The sequence below is a fragment of the Platichthys flesus genome, chromosome 6 (assembly GCF_949316205.1).
Source record: "Platichthys flesus chromosome 6, fPlaFle2.1, whole genome shotgun sequence".
Lineage (NCBI taxonomy): Eukaryota > Metazoa > Chordata > Actinopteri > Pleuronectiformes > Pleuronectidae > Platichthys > Platichthys flesus.
In genome coordinates this window covers 10,735,199-10,750,364 of record NC_084950.1, presented here as the reverse complement: position 1 = coordinate 10,750,364, position 15,166 = coordinate 10,735,199, and the positions used below count along the sequence as shown (strand labels likewise).

Below are 15,166 nucleotides of genomic sequence, written 5' to 3'. Positions count from 1 at the left end.
TTTTTATCCAATAAAAATGTCTCCTTTCCAGATCGATTGTTGTTGCTAGGAGACTGAAGCATCCTTTGGCAAGGGGCTACAGCTCTCCACGTCTGTTGTTTCCCTCTCCATCTCTCTCTCTCTCTCTCTCTCCCTCTCTCTCTCTCTCTCCCTCTCTCTCTCAATACATCTCCCCCTCTCTTTCACACACACATACACACGCACGCACGCACGCACACACGCGCGCACACACCCTCTCTCCCTCTCGCGCACACACAGGGAGCAGGGGCGCCCATCCTCTCTCCCTCTCAGTGCGACTCCTCCGAGGGATCAGGAGTAGACTAAGTCAAACTTCATGCAGTTTGAGATTTGTGCGCAACCTCCGAAGCCTCCGAGTCGCCGAAGGTAGGTGGAATCTAACACACTCCTCACTGTTCAGGTAGACGTGTTGCGGTCTCGCATTACGGGTTATTAGGCGACATTGTGCAGTGGAAAAATTGTCAGTCCGGCACCGTTCGAGCTGAGCGCCAGCCAATCCTGCGTTGCTGAGCAATTTGCTTTGAACTTTGCGCAGGATTTAAACACCCAGTGGTGCTGCAGGAGCGCGGCTCCCGTGTACCTGGTTTATTCTCATGCATCTTCAGATCGCAGCTTGTGATAAAAAACAAAAACAAAAGAAAACAGAGCTGACAGCAGCTTGATCTCTGCAGCAGAGGCACGGCGGTGAAGGTGCACAAGGTGAAACAAAGAGTGGTGTCTGCGTATTTTACGCAGCGGGGAGAAGTTATTTTGGTACAGGCAGACCGCACCGAGGCATGTCCCGCGGCTTTAGGCTTCCTTAAGGGGGGGACGGGGGGAGGGCATGGGCGGATAGTGCGTCTCTGGAAACAGGCATACAGGTGGATGTGTGGTCACATCAGTGGAGTTACTGCGTTCGTCCCAGAACAGCCACTCGTCATCAGAAGAGCATGGAGCTGTGCTGAAGGTTCAGGATGAGCAGTGTCCACATCCACAGCAGATGTTACAGACCTCAGTCAGTCTGATTCTCCTCAGTTGAGTTGAACATGCAATAGCCAGATCTTGAACTTAGTCCACAGTGGTCCTGCAGATGCCCCACACACATGCTGCTCCAAAATCACTGCATCTGAATTCAGAAGACAAGAGAACATTCCAGGCTCATGTGTTGTTCTCATGCAGAGCAGGTGTGTCCCGCACTCAACAGTGACTGTAGACATACCTTGCCGGTTATTGCCTAGCTGTTGAATAACTTTGTTTGGGTTTACATCAGTGCTTCTCTTCTTAAATTAAAAGCAGAGACGTTGTTAGAATGACACACAGCAGACAAGCCTCAGATGGCTTCCCTCCTTTTTTCTTAGAAAGTGATGTAGGCTCCTGGATCTGAAAATTACGAGTACATGAAATAAATATACCCAAATTGTACGAAATCATGTAGTTATTTTCCTTTACGCCCCCATGGCTGTAATAGTATATTGACATTGCAATGTCAACATCAGCAGATGGGCTCACTACAGTAAGAAAATGAGAATTGAACATGAACTATTCTTAGTGCTCTACAGAGACAGAGAGGAGAACAAACATTTACACAGAGGGGGGGGGGGGGGGGGGGGGGGGCATGTGCCTGTTCTGGTGCATATCTGGTGAATCCATGACAGATAGCAGCAATAACAACGACAATAATAAGTATAAGAATGATGAACAAAAAAATTGTACGTGGCAGTTGTTAATGAAAACTTTGAATAGCGCAAAACTTGCACAATTTTCTTTTCTTTAGGGGTGGGATCAATATATGTGTGTGAGTCCACGTGTGAAATAAAGTTTACTTGCCTTAACATAATAATGTCAGATTTGTTTATTATTTTTCACAATTTTGTAATCTTTCCAAATGTTTTGCCTCTGAACTTCACGACACAATGCAACATATTTGACTGTGTGTTTGTGTTTCCAACATTACGGGTAAATTCATTTGTGTGAATTCACACTAACAGTATGTGCATCCTTCAGTGTGGGTGTGTGTGTGTGTGTGTGTATGTGTGTGTGCGTGTGTGTGTGGACCGGAAGGTCAAATGCGGTGCAGGAGGGAGTTGAAAGTGTGGGAGGGCATTTGGTGGCCTTGTAAAACCTCAAAGAAATGCATAGAGGCCTCCATAGACATGTTTGTGCTTGTGAGTGTGCATGTGTGTTTGGAGCGTGTGCATCTATGAGCGGTCGGGGGACAATGGTCTGCAAGTGGCCTTGAGTTACAGCATTTTCATGCTGGTAAATGTGCTTACACAAGCTTGTGTGTGTGTGAATGTTAGTCAGTGTGCAAAAGGCCTTGTAGCTTCCACACAGCACCAATCAGTTTTAATAGACTTGGCAAAGGAGTTACATGTGCACATATGTGCGTGTGGTGACGGACTTTAGATGTGCAGGCTCGAACGGATGTAGAATATGGTTTGATGGTTTTCCTGATGCGTCAAGGTTTCATTGATTTGAAAGAACATGACTGAAATCTCAGGGACATACTTAAATACACTAAAGAAGTAAAAATGGTCAGGCAATAAAAAAAAATTGTAAAAACATATTTGTCTATGTAAAGGTCACAAAGCGCGTTGTTGATGTGGCGGAGTGGCAGGTACGGTCAGTTTGAATTCATGTCAGTCGCAGTCAAATCTAATACTGAAGTATTTTCCAAGGATAAAAAGAAAGAAATGGTTTCCTTCTATATTTCCTGCAAGACACTCAAACACGTGCCAACACACCTGCTCATAAACCAGGATTACGCAGTAGCACTGAAATTCAAGCGTGTTTAACCACATTTATGCAGAACCAAGCGTCTGGATAAATACCAAAAAAGTGGATTATGCTGTGAGACGAGTGGTTTCATGAAGTTGTGTGGACATTTTGTCACTACTGGTTTCAACCCAACAACTCCAGCCCACCTCTGTGCTCGATGACAGAAAGACCCACAAACCATTTACAGAAAGTTGTCATGCTTACAGGGGGTGACTGTCTGGTACTTAATAGCAGAGCAGTGTCGTATGTGGAGGAGAGATAAAATGTCTTTTGGGTTTTGATTCTGTTTTTATTGTGGTCACATTTGGATCTGAATCCATCCCGGGAAGTCTTTGTAGCGTGGCCTTCTCCATCAAAACTTTGGTGATGTATAGACAGAGCATATATAAATATATAAACCTTAAGTGAGACAATTAATGGTGTGCTGAAAAATATTGTGTCAGATGAAATAACGTAATTAATGGCAGAATAATGGGACATAGTGTTTAGAGCGCCTGGATTTGTTAGAAAGGTTTTTTTGGTATATTTCTTACTTTCATGTACTGTGATGCACAGTTTGGTCGTCAATGATATACTTCTGGAGGTTTAGCCCAAGTACTATTTTCAAAATAGATGGAGAGGCGTTTGAAGTCTATGGTGTAGTGCTTACAGACTACTTTCTGATAATAAGCACTGATAACCGGGAGACAGACAGGTGAGGTATAAACTTTATTGATTTTTACTGACGGTTCACTGGCCCACTGATTCCTCCTGGCTCTGCTGATGACCACTCCGAGATGACAGACAGGTCAGTGTTTGTTGTTAGAAAGGGAGCATAGGAGAGAGAGAGAGAGAGAGAGAGAGAGAGAGAGAGAGAGAGAGAGAGAGAGAGAAAGTGGCTAAGTGAAGAAATGGCACAAAATACTTTCATTCCCTGGTCCAGGTTATTAATCTGAAACACTTCAGTAAAAGATTTGGTTAGCCAAGTTTGGCTAATAGTAGCACTAGTAGCTTTGGTTCCTTGCAGGTTCATATCCACATGGTTGTGCTGACTGCCAAACCACGCTGCTTTTACAAGATGACATCTGTCCCACTTTCCACCCTGCGTCTTTACAACACTCGCGGATTAGTGCAGGGAGACGGTAGCAGCCCAGTCGAGTGGCATTTGGCTGAGAACATCTTAGTTGTACATTATTGAAAGATTAATAATTGGTTTAACAAATCAACATTTCTGCTGCCGCCTAGCAAGATAGAAACAATAATAATTTTGCTGACTAATCGTGCACATCCATGCTTAAAAATGCTGCATTCAAAATTGAAGCAGCATGTTACTTTGAACTCAGGGATCCTGGTAGTTATGTGCAGTGCTGTCTGCAGTCTAAATATACATATGGTTTGTAAACATAATTACTTCACAATTCATTTATTGCAGTTAATGGTAATTGTTTATTTACTTAGAAGACTTTGTGTTAGTAAACCTACAAATAGTAAAATGTCCATCAGAACAACTATGACTGAGATATGGCAAAAAATACAAATACTATTATTTTGCTTTTTACTTTGGACCATTTCTTTGCTTCTTTGGCGTGATTTAGAACAATCATCCATTTTATATTTTTAAATATAATCAAATACAAGCTGCTTAATGTTGTTGTCCATGGTGCTGAATTCATTTCATTTGTAAACCCAAATCTGTAATAAATACAAAAGAATAAAATGTATAATCATCGCATTAAGTAATGCATTTTTCAGCCTATTCAGAATCATCAACTCAATTATCAAGTCATTAAAACAAATCTCCACAAAATATAATGTTATAGGTTTATATAGTCCTTCTAATATTAGTGTAGAAACTTTTTACGTTTGTAAAAGTGTTCATGTGTCTCTGTAAGATGGTTCTCCAAAGCTCCTTGTACATTTTTTTCGATTAAAAACTTTGAATAAGAAGCATTATCATTACCTGCCAGTGCCTACCTGTCTGCATATGTTGTCAACCACCATAAGGCAACTGATAGATATGTCATTTTCTCATCTTCCCTTACTAAAACCAAAGTCTCCGGTAAGTCAAACTTTATGTAAATCAATTCAATCAATCACACATTGGAACTATTTTTTAATTTTCTGAGTCAATTTCTAGACACATATCTAATATTTTCAATCAGGCATTATTTCTAAAACTTGAACTAAACGCAGATGACACCATCCTTTATTCCTGAGGTAGTTTATTAGGTTGACTACAATCTGAAGCCTGAAGAAAAAAACAAAAACTTTATCATTAGCAATGTGGGGTGAGCTGCAGCTTCTTATTTTTAGCTGGTGCTTAATAAACATCTGCTGATGGTTTATTGTAGCAGCTGTGAAGGCAGGCTAAACTCCAACATGTCATCAGTTTGTGAGCGCTGTGCTCACCACTGGCGAGACGGGACAAAGATAGTTGGTGAGAGCAGAACCACCACTCTGCCACACAACTGTATTACAACAGAACTGAACGCTTCTGCAGCGCCAACAAATCCAACAGTGAGTGAAATGTCTTGAACTGCCTTATAAATTAATACAAAAACAAGTATTCAAAAAAGGTGTGTGAGATGAGGTACTCTGCAGATGTGGTATTTCAATGTGTCACATACACAGACAGTTTAGGTAAAGGTAAATGAAATATGGGATCAGACTCATTATTGGCAAATAATCAATATTAAAAGACTCAGATTGGAACTGGGACAGAAAAAGATTGCTCAGCACATGCCTCATCAGACAGTGGAAATAAAGTGTGTGCGTGTGTGTTTGTGTTTCTGTGTGTGAGTGCTCTCGGTGGGGGAGCAATCAGGATGCAGGGCTCACATCGTGTCATGTCTGTCAGCCGATGGACGGGGCCATCGTCCATCAGCCCAGCTCTAATCAGGGATGTTATTTATGGGTGTGGGGGGGGGGCATGGCCTGCAGCTCGAATCCTTATAGATGCCGTTTATTACTCTGTATTAATATAAGTCGATGGAGATCGTTATGAGCCATATAACCTTTGCCCTCTGTACCCAGAAAGAACTGGCCAGTGAGGAGGTTTATTCATAAAGTTCTTTTACAAAAGCTTCTTGGAAAGGTGGTAGTCATTGCACTCATTCATAAACGTGGCTCACCCTGCATCTGCCAAAACGTTATACTGAGTGAGCCAGATCTGCTTCCTGGGATTATGCCCTGCATACTTCAACAAACCTTTAAATTGACCTCCACAGAGTTAATGCCAGGGTTTCAGTTATAATTGTATCGTCTAATTGTCATTGACAATTCTAACACTTACTTTGTAACATTTTTCATTTTTATTCTTACATTGTGTTAATTGATACAGTCATATCTTATACTTTAATTATGGGTTATACCTTAAGAATGTGGCAAATGAGGGCTCTCTATCAAAGCATCCTCTAAAGTTACAAGTGATTGAATGAATGAATGAAAGACTTTTTAATTTACTGCAACAGGTGTTTGTGGTTGGAGGTATCCTGCAGTAGATGACTCAAATTAAATTCTCTTCCTGTCAAAATTATTTAAGACTACTGTCGCTCCACTCCACATGTTTCTCACACTGTCTTTGCTCCGTTGAAGAAACAGGGAAGTGTCGGGAAGTCGCTGCTGTTTTCCCACAGCTCACATCTCATCAGTAGCAACGGTCACAACACACATTGAGCTGCCTACACACACACACACACACAAACAGCGTTAGAACTCCACCGTCTGTTCCCTGACACCCTTCCTTTCCTTACATGCGGGGACATTGACACACACACATACGTACACTCAGGGGTGGAGGCAGTGAAAGGGCATTGGTATGTACAGCTGTGATGGTGTGTCTCAGAGAAAGATCAGACTCTTCAATAAATGATGAGCTTGAGGAGGGAAGTAGTGTGTGTGTGTGTGTCTGTGTGAGAGAGAGAGAGAAAGAGAGAGAGAGAGAGAGAGAGAGAGAGAGAGAGAGAGAGAGAGAGAGAGAGAGAGAGAGAGAGAGAGAGAGAGAGAGAGAGAGAGTGGCTTACTGGTAATTCAGTGACTAGTATCGATACAAAGTGATATACTTGAAAGTTACAGGGGCATGAAAGACAGAACGTATACTTTTTGTGTTATAAACTTATATATACATAATATATAATATATACCAAACAATGGAAGAGTTAATGTTTTCATTTGATATATTTTTGACCCATTGCTTCAGGCTCAAGCCCCATCACTAAAACCAAGAGGTACCAATAGAATAGCAGCTTCCCTCCTTATTCAAGCGATGTCAAAGTTCCATTGTGTCACGTGTTTTATCCATTGTGATTGGAACACTAAATGTTCGTCACATGAATTTATGAATGGAGTTTGTTTATTTTCACCAAAATGGCCCAACACCCGAGGGATTACAGAGCAGACAATAATATCCAACCCAAATAAATCCTTCCGGCAGTTGACGTTCACATTTAAAAGGAAAACAAATCATTGCTGCATACAACATGTGTTTCTAATCACGAGGACAAACGAGTGTTGCACATAAACAGAAAGTAGAGTTATAGCAACAACAAAAAGTCACATAGTTCCCATTTATTTAAGTGGTCTGACAAGTTTGTATTTGCATTACACAATTACACCTGACTACATGTGTGCTGCATTGTTTGCAAAAGTGTAAACGTATTATTAATACAAACCTGTGACTGTTATCCCTCAGATTCAGGAAGGCAAAAAAACATTTTCGATTCTAGCAAGACAAAAATACAGAAATACTTTTAATTAACAGAAGTTTTGTGTTTTGATTTATTTGCTTAGCTTTTAATTTAGCAGTGACAACCCTATGGTTAAAAAAATGACGGAGCCCACATGTCTATGCCTTTTTTTGTTTGGTTGCATTGTTTTTGTGGAGGGTGTTATTATTTGTGGCGGCTTCCTCCCAAAGTCCAACGACATGCAGATTGGGGTTAGGTTAGTTGGAGAGTATAATATCATGTGTGAATGTGAATGGCTGTTTGTCTCTGTATTTGGGCCCTGTGATGAGCTGGAGACCTGTCCAGGGTGGAATGATAGATGGGAGGATAGATGGGTGGATGGATGTTCAAGAAACACCCATGTACCACATCCATCCTTTTTGACATATGCAGATAATACATGCTTCATACGACTTGCACTGCGGTGGAGATAAACACTCACCCAATTATGATCAGGACAAATCCATGGGGGTGATGGGAGCAAGTCAAAAAGTTAGCATATCATTTACATTCCAATGATTAGTGAGGGCCGACAGCTGTAATTGGTTTCCATGTGTGACCGCCGAGCCTGAAACAACTCAAACCAGCTAACACTATTCAAACCTATAAGTCTCCGTCCAGACCAATTATATTTATTCCTCTAACTGTCTGAGGCATATGCTGTGGTCAATACTGTCCATTACTCTCCACCTGTCCATTGTAGTGCTCTGTACAACTTGTATCGACTGCAGCGAAGCCAGACTGACGGGGTGTGAACATGAATTAAGTAGGATGCAGCAGCGCTCGTGCCGTGGCAAGGTTGACTGATGCTCCACGATGACTCCCAGGGTCATTACATGACAGTTAAGTTGATCGATGCCGTCCACGGAGGGGTAATTCTCCTTCTGACAGGCCCGCCGCCCTCCACAGCGATGAAATGTGGATTGATGAATGCTTTCACACATTTTCCCAACACTGGTCTGTTTTTGGGCTGAAGGGTCATTTTTTTTAATCACACTGTGCGGGGGGGAACCACCAACACGGGGCACTGGAAATTCAATACGAAGACATGACAGATACACCTACAGCTTATTTGTACAACACTGTAGATTAAAATCTCAATTATTTACCGTTTTGGTCTGAAAGATGTCAGAAAGACATTAAGAATATTTTTATGATGCCTTCAGTATGAGCGAACAATCCTACAACCCAAACATATTCAATTATAAAACTGCTGATAATTGGAATTTCTGGCTTGATATATGACTTGAACAAACAAGGGATTTGAAATTCAATCAACATTACTGATGCAATTATTTTTCTATTTGATGGTCCACGTGCTCAGGATCAGTCTTGGAAGTGTCACTGTAGTAAAATGGACTGTGTAAAATAGACCTCACTCCAACCGCGGTGCTCAAAGGTTCAAAGCTCTTCTAGTAGACTAGAGAATGCCTTTGGAGTACCCACTGTACATGAGAGCACAGTAAAGTCTGTCTCTTGCATAGGTTGATCCAATTTCATCAACAATGTTCTTCTTTATCTGCTTTGCACCAGCATGTGGACTCGGCTGCGGAGCTCGAGTTCTGCTGAGCAAAGATCAATGGTTGTGTCGTTTGAACTTTTCGATTTCAGCCGTCTTCAAGGTTCAGGGAATCAATTCTCTATGTTTCCAGCGTGCAGCCTTTAACCTTTGAACCCTAATTCAAGTCAGGACATGGACTGATTCATCAATACAGCAACAGGATGTTGTCTGTGGGACTGTGTAAATGGAGCATGGATAGTCAACTGACATCGCAGAAGCTGATTTATTGATTTTGATTGCTAATAGGTGATAAACGGAGATCTAATCCAAGCTAGTCTTTGTCACCCATTTGTCCTGAGGTAGCGGCCTGCATACCCTCCTGTGTGGAAGCCAGTAAGTGGAATTAATCATTAAACGCTTTCACTCGATTTGGTGCAGGTTTAGCCAGACCTTCAATTCAATCAAATTAAAAACCCCATTAATTTTATTTCTGTCATCAATGAATAGACAGAACCTATTAGAGGTACTTCTTATAACACTGTGTGTTTGCCCTGAAGGGGAATTCTACTATTTTTCAACCTGGGCCCTATATGTATAAATGGGGTTGTGTAAATGAATGGTACTTTCAAAAACTTTTAGAATCAGTCCGGTACATTGGCTCCGCCAGCAGACGTGACACCATGACAGTAGCTACAATGTTATCTAATGGGGCAACTGCGACACTCCAGTAAATATCCAGTTAAAGGGCTTTTTTCACCAATAAAAGTTCAGATGGTTAATCTGGCCTCAAGACTGGCTGGAACTAGTCTTTTAAGTTGTTCCGCCGTTCTGTTTTTTATCTTTCTGTCCTATTTATGGATCATCAGTCTTTCTTGCCTAAAACGCACTCTGTAAATAATTAATGGTCACGTCCCATTGCTCCCATAGGAGTGTCAGAAGTCTGGGAAACCATGTCACACATGCACACACACACAAACACTATAGTTTGGGAGGGTCAGAATGAATCAATTAGTTTTGATTCAGTTTGTTTTTATGGCCCTACTCTCCAGAATAGCGAGGAAGCGACAGAAGAAGAAAGAGATGATGAAGGGGAGAAACACTCAAAGCAATTGGTTGAATCAACTGATAAACCTGTGACAGTGTGCATGTCTAATAAGGAGTCTGTTGTTCTGTAATAACAAAGCGTCTGACAGCCCACCTCCCATCGCTCTCTTGCTATGAATTGGAAAAAGACCTCGCACACACACACATAGACACACACACACACACACTCATACAGTGTCTCCCCATGCTGCGAGAGTCACTGATGCAGCTGGGCTGCACAACAGACAGATAAACAAGCACACACAAACACACTTGAACACACACGCGGAGGAAAGAAACCACACAGACACACACACAGGGCTGAGTTGTGCGGCTATCTCTCCTCTCAGTGTTCGGCGGTCCATCGACCCTGCATGGCTGCGCTCAGCTGGATACGTGTCATCCACAGCAGGGCTGCCTGTTAGGAGGGAAGAGCGAGGGCCGTGCGGGGTGTAAGGGAGGTGGAAATAAGTGGGGAGGGTGGAGGGCCAGCGAGGGGAGAGGGAGGGAGAGAGTGGGGAGGAGGAGGGGAGAGGATGCAGAGGTGATGCCATATGGAGGAAACACAGAAGATGAAACACGGCAAAGCAAAGGAAGAGTGTGTGGTGGTGCACGCTGCCCGTACCCGCTGACTCCCGATTTGTGCCGGGTCAGAGGTGAAATGGGGTTGTCTGTCAGATGTTGCGCTGCATCACAGCTCCCAGTGAGCGGGGTCAGCAGTGAGCCTCCTGCCCGTCCGGATCCTATCTCCGCTCCGTGTGTTGACAGTCGGGTTGTTTGCAGGCTCTCGTTCACTCACCCACTGAACCCTGTATGTCGCCCGTCTCTCTTAAATAGGTGTCTGTGGTGATGTTGCCATGTGCCAGCTGCCATCTGCCCTTTTCCTTCTTTATTCAGGTAAGACATGTAATTCCTTTGTAATGTGTCTATGTAAATATTTGTTTTTGTAAAAATGTCATGTTTTTCCTTGGAGGGATATTAGGAAGGAGTAAATAAGTATAAGCGAGTATTTTGACATTTTGGGGAAAAGACATATTTGCCTTCATGCCAAGAGGTAGATGCAGGTATATACAGTTAAACAGAGCCTGGCTATATGCACAGGTAACAAAATCCACCAACAATCCTCTCAAGTTCATTCAAACCAAAGTTTCTCCAAAGCAGTGGTCTCCAACCTTTTCAAGCACCAGATCACTTTTTAGTTCCAAACGTAAGCTGAGCTCAACCGCCCTGATATCTTCCACAAAACCCACTTACAAGGATCATAGTTATTATTTTTGTACGAGCATAAATATACATAAAGAAAGGCAGTTATGATCTATTATGATTTATCTTTTCAATGTACATTATTCACATTAATATCAATTCATATTTTACATTTGTTCAGAGCATAATATTTATCTTCTCTGTTCAACAATATGTTTTGCAGAGGACCTGCTACTGCAGCACAATGTTTTTACATAGGCTTTGCATGGATTATGGCTATAAATAGGACTGTTTGCTTGTTTAGAAGCAGTCCTGTATATTCAAATAAATACTAGTGCTATAAATTACGAAGTCATTAATCTTCCGCTGCAGATAAACTTGCAGCACTGCCGCCAGCAGCGGGGACACAGCGCGTGTGAACAACAGACACGCAGCTGGTCTGTGGCACAACCACAGCCAGTGAGTCCAGAGAGTTACAGGGATCGACAGTGAAGGCAGTCAAGATCGACTGGTTGGTGACCGAGGCACTAAAGGGTTTGTGTGCTGATATATTTCTCGCAGTCACCTCCTGTTGTCTCCACTGGTTTGGACTCAAAGTCAGAGTTGCCAGCCCCTTTTAAACCTCACTTTATTGGCGTTCAATTACACTGGATTGAACGATTGATTCTAGATAGCACGATGGCGTTCCAGAATCAGTGGCGTGACGTGAAACACAACAGCGTTGGCCTCTGTCCCGCCATGATGGCTCTCCTCTTTTCAACCAGACATCGATCCGGCTTTGTGAATACCTGTGCCGTCCCCCACCCCCCACCCCGACACACACACACACACATACACACACACACACACACACACACATTTGTACTTCATCTTGTGAGGACACTCATTGATGTAATACCGTAACCATCACACTAAATGCCTAACCCTAACCCTGAAACCAAGTCTTAACCCGCAAACAGCCCATTAAAAGTGGATCCGAAAATGAGGACCTCACTCTGTAGGCTGTCGGCTATAGATGTTGCTCACAAAGATATCTGATCAAGTGCACACACACACACACACACACACACACACACACACACACACACACACATACACACACAGACCAGTGTTTTGCAAATCCAACATTGTAGGTAATTTAAACTACAATGTGACTCTTTCAGGTTCGGCGAAGCAACCCCTCAGTCTGAGCCGCTTTTTTACCTTACATGTATACATATACAATATATTGACAAATGCTAATAATCATGAAGAAACACCAACCAGATCCCAAGTCCTGATATAAGTAGACCACAGCCACTGTTTGCCTCTGTGGTGGAGAATTTCTGAGTTGCCGTGGTATTTGAGTTTTTAAATCTGGGCCCCCACACCACAAACCGTTCAACGCAAGTGGCTTTAGGAATTGATCCTTTTACAGTGTCCACGGTTGTCTGGGTTTGACTTCGTGACTGCAGAGGTTGTAAGTGCAGTGGTGTTTGGAAACTGAATCTCAAATATTGGACGTATAGAGCTTCAAAGCTATTTTAATGTTTCAGACTTAAAATCAAGGCATTGATGCTGTTTCTTTGACAGAAGAAGGAATTGAGGTTCACCTCTGTGCCGTGTGTATGTTTAGCAAGTTTCAGGTCTCAGCACTTTGATTTCCATATACCATGAGCCGACATCATCTGTAGCCAGTGGCTTCCGGAAAGGAAAGCAAAATACTTTCATCAGCCACTTTTAAGCCTCATCAGCCTTTTCGTTGGAAAATCAGCTGTAGTTTACTCTCTGATAAAGATGCTTACATGCAAATAATATAACAATCTTTAAAAGGCATGCAATATATTAATAGGCCAAGCACAATGTCATTCACTCTGTAATAATTTTAGTATTTTAAAGACATTTTTCTATAGTGTGCTTTGCTTCGTTAGAATGAAGCGGACACCTTGAAAAAATGCCAGAAGACTTTATTCCAGACATTTCTCGGAAATTTAGTTCATTAGAGTCTCGGCCCCATAAAAATGATTTTGTATCCTACAACACGCATGCCCATGTTTTTGTGCTTGGACACAAACACCCAGACACCCACAAAACCACATCTCCAGCTTTGTTGTTGTGAGCTTGATACAAAGTTCCCCTGTGTGACGTTTTCTTTAGACACATAATAATGTTGTAAAAGCTTATTTTCTTGGAACTCCGGCTATTTCAGTGGAAATCATTTAGAAAGAAATCTACTTTTCCTCTCCGATGCACAAACACACCTGGGACATGCATATATCGAGCATGTGTGACAGCTTGGAGAATAAATATACAACTTTCACGGACTCCATCAACGTCCCTCCCCAGAAACAGACATTGGGTTAAATTATGTGTCCATCAAGTGTGTGTCAGGTCGTCTCCTGGCGGTTTTTGACAGGAAACAACTTTTTAACGCAGAGTCAACAGGGACAAGAGTGACTTTAAAACACCAAATCAGGATATTTCAGTCAAACTTTAGTCATGATGGGGTATAAGTACTCCTTTCTATGATAAACATTTACAATCGTCAATATATTTATTTGTCTTCTGTCTATTAATTTGAAAGAGAGGGAAGCTAAGACATAGAAATAGTTTGCTTTTAGGTCAAACCCTTAGAGAACAGGTGTGTGTGTGTGTTTTTGTGTGTTTTTGTGTGTGTGTGTGTGTGTGTGTGTGTGTGTGTGTGCTTGTGTGTGCGTGTGCTGGTGCTGGTGGGTGGGCGGGTGTTTGTCTGTACGTGTGTCATATTATAGAGCAGAGAGGTATAGGTATGGCAGCTGCCTGAAGAAAAATCTTAGCTGCCTGCATCTAAGAGAAGCTTTCATCCTCCTACCTGCTTACTGAAAAGGAGAGGCATACACTCTGACTCTCTCTCTCTCTCTCTCTCTCTCTCTATCAAGCACTTAAACAGGGTTTAAGCTGATGCCGGCAATCAACAGAAATTTAAACCACACTCCTTGGTCAAGATTGATCTTCATAATCAAAATGTCAACCTCCAACTTCAGTCTATTCTCTCTTGAGGACGGCAAAGGAGACATGAGAGAATTTAGAAGCAAACGATCCTACTCGAAGGCCCTGTGAAGTGAAAGATACATTTTCCCAGTTTTAATCCCTGTGTTAATTGTTCATTTATCTCTTGTTAGATGTCAATAAAATGTAAAAAAGTCAATATAGTATTTCCATATCGAAATTCTTGTTGTTTCTCTTCCTGTAAAATGCTTCCAAATGTTTGATGACTCATCCTGATCTCAGGGGTGTTTACTAATTTTGGATAAGATGAAAATGCAGCGCCAGCTTAGAAATCTACTGTATGTATGGACTCACTAATCAATCCATATCTGGTGAGGGGGCATAGTGGACATTTAGCTTTTTAGGGACTTTACTAGAATCAAAATGCATTCCACCTGTCCATGGTGTACCCCTCCTTTTGTCCAATGTCAACTGGGATTTGCTCCAGCCCCCCGCTACCCTCAGGATTATCCCTATAGATGCTGGATGGATGGATGGATGGATATATAACACTGACATCCATTTCTTGGGACACAAATGCTTTTTGTTACAGAATTTATAAAAAATATATAAACACTTAAGGAAAGTGAGACTAATGTAAATATGTGTTATACAAGATATTATCTCCTGCAGCTCAGTCTTGGATTTGTTTGGCATCCAAGAAACGACATCAAATGTGGTTGCAATAAAAGTAAGATGAAAGAAATAAAAGGAATTAAAACAACACAGTAGTACCAGAATTACAAATGGCATGTTAAAAATGCTTACCTTTAAAAAAATGATTGACCAGTGATTTAAAGTTAGTGACTTGGCGAGTCCCTAACTAGCCAAGTCACTAACAGAGAACCCATGTCACGACTCCGAAACAGCAGCATCATCTACCTTCATCTGCGAC

The 15,166-nt window shown here is 42.0% G+C and overlaps 1 protein-coding gene across 1 annotated transcript in view; it reads left to right on the top strand.

Annotated features, from left to right (window-relative positions):
• Window positions 1–247: 247 nt before the first annotated feature.
• Window positions 248–15,166, top strand: part of grm3 (glutamate receptor, metabotropic 3) — a 36,906-nt gene continuing 21,987 nt past the window's right edge. Inside the window, exons 1-2 of the mRNA XM_062389422.1 lie at window positions 248–384; window positions 10,900–10,959. The gene's annotated coding sequence lies outside the window, so the exon portion shown is untranslated. The remainder of the gene's footprint in view (window positions 385–10,899; window positions 10,960–15,166) is intronic.